Raw genomic sequence first — 6,429 nt, 5'->3', positions numbered from 1 at the left:
TCCCAGCTTTTCCCAGCTTTTCCCAGCTTTTCCCAGCCTTTCCCAGCTTTTCCCAGTTTTTCCCAGCTTTTCCCAGCTTTTCCCAGCCTTTCCCAGTTTTTCCCAGTTTTCCCCAGCCTCTCCCAACTTTTCCCAGCCTTTCCCAGCTTTGCCCAGCCTTTCCCAGCTTTTCCCAGCCTTTCCCAGCTTTTCCCAGTTTTTCCCAGCCTTTCCCAGCTTTTCCCAGTTTTTCCCAGCCTTTCCCAGCTTTTCCCAGTTTTTCCCAGCCTTTCCCAGCTTTTCCCAGTTTTTCCCAGCCTTTCCCAGCTTTTCCCAGTTTTTCCCAGCCTTTCCCAGCTTTTCCCAGTTTTTCCCAGCCTTTCCCAGCTTTTCCCAGTTTTTCCCAGTTTTCCCCAGCCTCTCCCAACTTTTCCCAGCCTTTCCCAGCTTTGCCCAGCCTTTCCCAGCTTTTCCCAGCCTTTCCCAGGCTCCCACACTTCCTCGGGAATGGGAAGCAGCTGGATCGGGACGATCCGGGATGAAAACCAGCGGGAACAACCAGACCCAGCTCGGGCCCATCCCACCCTTTTCCCACGGGAATCGGGGTTATCCAGGTGTTCCACACTTCCAAGAGCCACCCGGGGCTCATTTGCATCTCATTTGCATCGCATTTGCATCCCGACTTGTGACCAGGGATAAATTTATCCCGGTGACTCAGAGCCTCCAGCTCCCTCCATTCCCAGCTGGAATTTTCCCGCTCTCCTCAATATTTCTCTCCCTTTTTCCCACTTTTCCAAGCCCAAAATTCCCTGTTCCACCCACCCCGAGCCGGAGCTGGGAGCGATTCCCGGGATTGCTGGGAAAAAGGAAAATTCAGGTTGGAAATGGAGGGAAAGCTTCGGATATTCCAGGGTTTCCTCCCTTTTTCCTGGAATTTTTTCCTCCACACCTGAGGATTCCTCCCTTTTTCCCTCAAGTTCCCTCCCAATCCCGATTTTTCTGCCTTTCCTTGGATTTCAATCCAGAAATTCTGCTCTGCCAGAGGTCACGGGGTTGGGAAAGAAGGAGAAATGACTGGAATTTGGGGAATTTGGAAGGAAAAAGAAACTGAAAGATGGGAAAGGAGCATTTGGACTTCCGAGTTCATCCCATAAAAAATTAACGGATGATCCCAGCAATCCAAAGATGGATTCTCCCAAAATTCCAAGTCCGAGTGAAAAATTAGGAGTTTCATTGGAAGTCCGGCTTGGGAATGATCCTGAAAATGGGTTGGGAGTCATGGAATTATGGGATCATGGAGCACATCCCAGCTTTGTTCGGGAATTCTGTTGTCCGCTGGTTTTATCGTGGATTCATGGAATGGTTTCGGTTGGAAAGGGCCTCAAAGCCCATCCTGATCCCATTCCATGGGCAGGGACCCCTTCCCCTATCCCAGATTCCTTCAATCCCATCCCATGGATCCCATCCCATGGATCCTGTCCTATCCCATGGATCCCATGGATCCCATCCCATCCCATGGATCCCATCCCATCCCATGGATCCCATGGATCTCATGGATCCCATCCCATCCCATGGATCCCATCCCATCCCATCCCATCCCATGGATCCCATCCCATGGATCCCATCGATCCCATGGATCCCATCCCATCCCCTTGATCCCCATGGATCTGATCCCATCCCATGGATCCCATGGATCCCATGGATCCCATCCCATCCCTTCCCATGGATCCCATGGATCCCATGGATCCCATCCCATCCCATCCCATCCCATGGATCCCATCCCATCCCATCCCATCCCATGGATCTGATCCCATCCCATGGATCCCATGGATCCCATGGATCCCATCCCATCCCTTCCCATGGATCCCATGGATCCCATGGATCCCATCCCATCCCTTCCCATGGATCCCATGGATCCCATGGATCCCATCCCATCCCATCCCATGGATCCCATGGATCTCATGGATCCCATCCCATCCCATGGATCCCATCGATCCCATGGATCCCATCCCATCCCATCTCCAATTATCGACTCCTTCCCAATGATTTTTCCAGCTTCCCATGATCCCAGAAAACACCAGGCTGATCCTTTGCCGTGGATTTAATCCGCCCTCTTCCCAAACTTTCCCACCTTTCCCTGGCCTGGCTCCCAGCACATCCCAGCTTTGTTCCCGACTTCCCGAATGCTGGCACCGCTCCCGGGTCAATCCCGCTGCTCCCAGCTGGCGGCTCCATCTGGGCCGCCATTCCCGACTTCTCCGCATCCCACGGATGCAGCCGGGAGGTGGCACCGGGATCTGGCACCCCACAAACCCCGGGAGCAGCAGATGGATCCCTACGGATGAGCCGAGCGGGAAAAACCCGTCCCGGCGCTGCCAGACATGGAATTTGATCCAAAACTTCCAGGAAATCCCCGGCGTGGAGCGCGAGGGGTGGGAAAATGGAGGATTTCCCTGGAATTCAGGAGCCCTTGGCTTGGGAGAGGCCCTGGAGCCAGGCAGGAAGAACTTCCTGCCTCAAATCCCGCCGGGAATATCTTGAAGGGACACGGAAAGGTCAGAAATCCTGGGAAATCCGGAGCTGGATCCACAGGGATCGTGGAGCCGACTGCTGGCCCTGGCCAGGACATCCCAAAAATCCCTGGGAGCGTTTTCCAAGCATTCCCGGAGCTCCGGCAGCCTTGGGAATGCGCCCATTCCCTGGGAATGTTCGGTGTCCGACACCCTCTGGATGCGGAACCTCTTCCTGAAATCCAACCGGAACCTCCCGGCTTTAGGGATCCCACTGGAACAGGCTCCCCTTTTCCCGGGAATTTTTTCCTCCACACCTGAGGTTTCCTCCCTTTTCCCTGGAATTTTTTACTCCACACCTGAGGGTTTCCTCCTTTTTTCCTGGAATTTTTTAATCCACAGAACGGGCCAGAAAAGCTTTGGATACCTCAGGGTTTCCTCCCCTTTTCCTGGAATTTTTTCCTCCACACCTGAGGTTTCCTCCCTTTTTCCTGGAATTTTTTAATCCATGGAATGGGCTGGGAAATCTTTGGATACCTGAGGTTTCCTCCCTTTTCCCTGGAATTTTTTCCTCCACACCTGAGGTTTCCTCCCTTTTCCCTGGAATTTTTTCCTCCTTGGAATGGGCTGGAAAAGCTTTGGATACCTCAGGGTTTCCTCCCTTTTTCCTGGAATTTTTCCTCCACACCTGAGGTTTCCTCCCTTTTTCCTGGAATTTTTCCTGCATGGAATTGCCTGGGAAATCTTTGGACACCTGAGGGTTTCCTGCCTTTTTTCTGGAATTTTCTCCTCCATGCAACGGGCTGGGAAAACTGCAGGAATCCAGGAATGTTTGGGATGAGCCAGCACCGGGATCCCACTGGAAGAGGAGGCAGGGAAGGAGGAAATCCGGGATTTCTCCATCCCAGGATTCAGCTCGATTCCCGAGTCACTGCTCCCATCCATAAAAAACCCCTTGGGATCGACAGGAAAGAAAATTCCGACGGATTTGTGCTGCTTTGGGATTTTTTTCCATACGAATCCCAAGGAATTCTTGATTTTCCATCGATATTTAAAATTCCCGGTGCTGTGGCCACGTTTGGATGGATCCTCCCATTTTTAATGGTTGGAAAAGCAAGAAAATTCCCCAAAAAAAACCCCCAAGGAATTCAATAATCCGGAGGACCTGTGGCTGCTCCATCCCTGGAATTGTCCAAGGTTGGACAGGGCTTGGAAAAACCTGGGATAATGGGAGATATCCATGGAATTTGAGGTCTTCCTGCTCCTTTGCCAACGATTCCCCTCCATCCCAAACATTCCCATCCCAAAAAACCAGCAACAGCTTCTCCTTTCCACCTCCGGATCCCACATTCCCACATTCCCATCCTCTCCCAGAAATTCCGTGCGCTTTTTCCTCCCTCCTGCTCCGGTGCCAAACGCTCATCCCAAATCCTTTCCCAGTGGGATAAATCCCACCTGGAAAAATCCCTGGACACGTGGCAGAGCTGCTGTGGGAAGAACGGGAAGCTCCAGGGGATTCCCGGGAATTCTCCTCACCTGGAATGCCGTCTGGCTGTTGTAATTCCGGATTTCCTTGCTGGCGCCTCGGAAGAGGAGAACCCGGGCACAGCTTTCCTGGGAAGGGAAAAAAAAACCGGGAAAACGGGAATTAGAGTGGGATTGGGGGGGAAACGGATCCAACCGCGCTCCGGAAAATCCTTTGGGAAGAGGGAGGATGAGCATTCCCTAAGGATTGGGCATTCCCAACTGGAAATGGAGCAAGTTAAGGAATCATGGAATTCCAGGCTGGATCGGGTTGGAAGGGATTTTTGGGATCATCCAGATCCAACTTCTCCAAGGATTCTGCCTCTTCTCCAAGGATTCTGCCCCTTTTCCAAGGATTCTGCCCCTCCTTTTCCAAGGATCCTCCTCCTTCCCTAAGGATTCTCCTCCTTTTCCCAGGATTCTGCCCCTTCTCCAAGGATTCCGGGACACATTCCCAGCTCCTGCTGTTCCCTAAAGCCTTTGGCTTGTTGGGAATGTTCATTCCGGGATTTCAGGAGCTCCTGGACTCTCCAATCCCGCTCTCCTCACCCCATTCCAGAGGGCGGGAATGTGATCCCGGATTCCTGCATGTGCAGAATGATCCCAACCCAATTCCCACTTCCAGAAAAGCAGGGATCCATTTTTAAAGTCTCAAAACTTGGGAATTCCCTTCCTAATCCCCAAAAATCCCCTTCAGACAATGGATAAAGGTCTCTGGGAAGGAGGAAAAGCTCCAGGAGAAATCCTCAGATCCCAGCAGAGACCAGAGAGGGATTTTCCATCCCCCTGGAATTCTGAACTGAGTTGGGAACCACCTGGAAAATGGGACAGGAATGGTGCCTGCTCCAAAATTCCAGGATTCCGGGAAGAATTGAGGGATATTTGGGAGAAGAACGGGATTCCGGGCCTTGTGTTTTCCCCTGGAAGCCACGGAATGTGGAATTCCAATGGAATGGGAGCAAACTGGGAATCTCCACCCACCCGGCCGCTCCTTCCCAAGCAATTCCGGGGAGCGGGAAGAGGAAATGGGAGGGAAAATTCCGGAAAAGATTGGGAAGCGAAGCAGCAAAATATTTTGGGAATGGGAGGGGTTAAACCATGGGAATGGGAGGGGTTAAAACTTGGGAATGGGAGGGGTTAATCCATGGGAATGAGAGGGATAATCCATGGGAATGGGAGGGGTTAAACCACGGGAATGGGAGGGGTTAAAACTTGGGAATGGGAGGGGTTAAAACATGGAATGGGAGGGGTTAAACCATTGGAATGGGAGGGGTAATCCATGGAATGGGAGGGGTTAATCCATGGGATGGGAGGGATAATCCATGGGATGGAAGGGGTAAATCCATGGAATGGGAGGGGTTAAAACTTGGGAATGGGAGGGGTTAAACCATTGGAATGGGAGGGATAATCCATGGAATGGGAGGGGTTAAACCATGGGAATGAGAGGGTTAAAACATGGGAATGGGAGGGGTTAAAACTTGGGAATGGGAGGGGTTAAACCATTGGAATGGGAGGGGTAATCCATGGAATGGGAGGGGTTAATCCATGGAATGGGAGGGGTTAAAACATGGGAAGGAGGGGTTAATCCATGGAATGGGAGGGGTTAAAACATGGGAATGGGAGGGGTTAAACCATTGGAATGGGAGGGGTTAATCCATGGAATGGGAGGGGTTAAACCATGGGAATGGCAGAGATTGGATCATGGAATGTTCTCTCAATCATGGAATGTTCTCTCAGGAAATCCCAAATCCGGCTGGGACCAGGTCCGGCCTCATCCCAGGACAGGGAGCGGAATCCACACGGAAGAACCCTCGGGATTTGGGGAAAGCGGAGCAGCCTCATCCCAGGCAAGGGAGAGGATTCCACCCTCTGGATTTGGGAATGGGGAGATCCAGGAGTGTCCCAGGCTGGTGCCACCTCCCCCGTGGTGTCCCCTGGCCCCAAATCCCACAGATTCCACCATGGAATGTTCTTCTGTGGAACCCAAAATCGGGAACTATGAGGAGAAACGGCCTCATCCAAGGACAGGGACGGATCCCAGCCTCTGGATTTGGGAATGGGGAGAGCCAGGAGAATCCCAGGTTGGTGCCACCTCCCCTGTGCTGTCCCCTGGGCCCAAATCCCACAGATTCAACCACGGAATGTTCTTCTGTGGAACCCAAAATTGGGAACGGTGAGGAGAAACAGCCTCAAACAGAATTATGCTGGGAGAGGGATGGATCCCAGCCTCTGGATTTGGGAATGGGGAAATCCAGGAGAATCCCAGGCTGGTGCCACCTCCCCCGTGGTGTCCCCTGGCCCCAAATCCCACAGATTCAACCACGGAATGTTCTCCTGTGGAACCCAAACCCAGGAGCTGTGAGGAGAAACAGCCTCATCCAAGGACAGGGATGGATCCCAGCCTCTGGATTTTGGA

The 6,429-nt window shown here is 52.4% G+C and overlaps 1 long non-coding RNA gene across 1 annotated transcript in view; it reads right to left on the bottom strand.

The window, feature by feature from the left end:
- LOC108444912 overlaps positions 1–6,429 on the bottom strand; it is a 9,319-nt gene that overhangs the window by 2,422 nt on the left and 468 nt on the right. The window contains exon 2 of the long non-coding RNA XR_001859631.1: positions 4,026–4,103. This is a non-coding gene — a long non-coding RNA (uncharacterized LOC108444912). The remainder of the gene's footprint in view (positions 1–4,025; positions 4,104–6,429) is intronic.

The sequence above is a fragment of the Corvus brachyrhynchos genome, unplaced genomic scaffold, assembly GCF_000691975.1.
Source record: "Corvus brachyrhynchos isolate BGI_N302 unplaced genomic scaffold, ASM69197v1 scaffold692, whole genome shotgun sequence".
NCBI lineage: Eukaryota > Metazoa > Chordata > Aves > Passeriformes > Corvidae > Corvus > Corvus brachyrhynchos.
The sequence above is the reverse complement of the archived record's forward strand: the minus strand, read 5'-3'. Positions and strand labels throughout refer to the sequence as shown.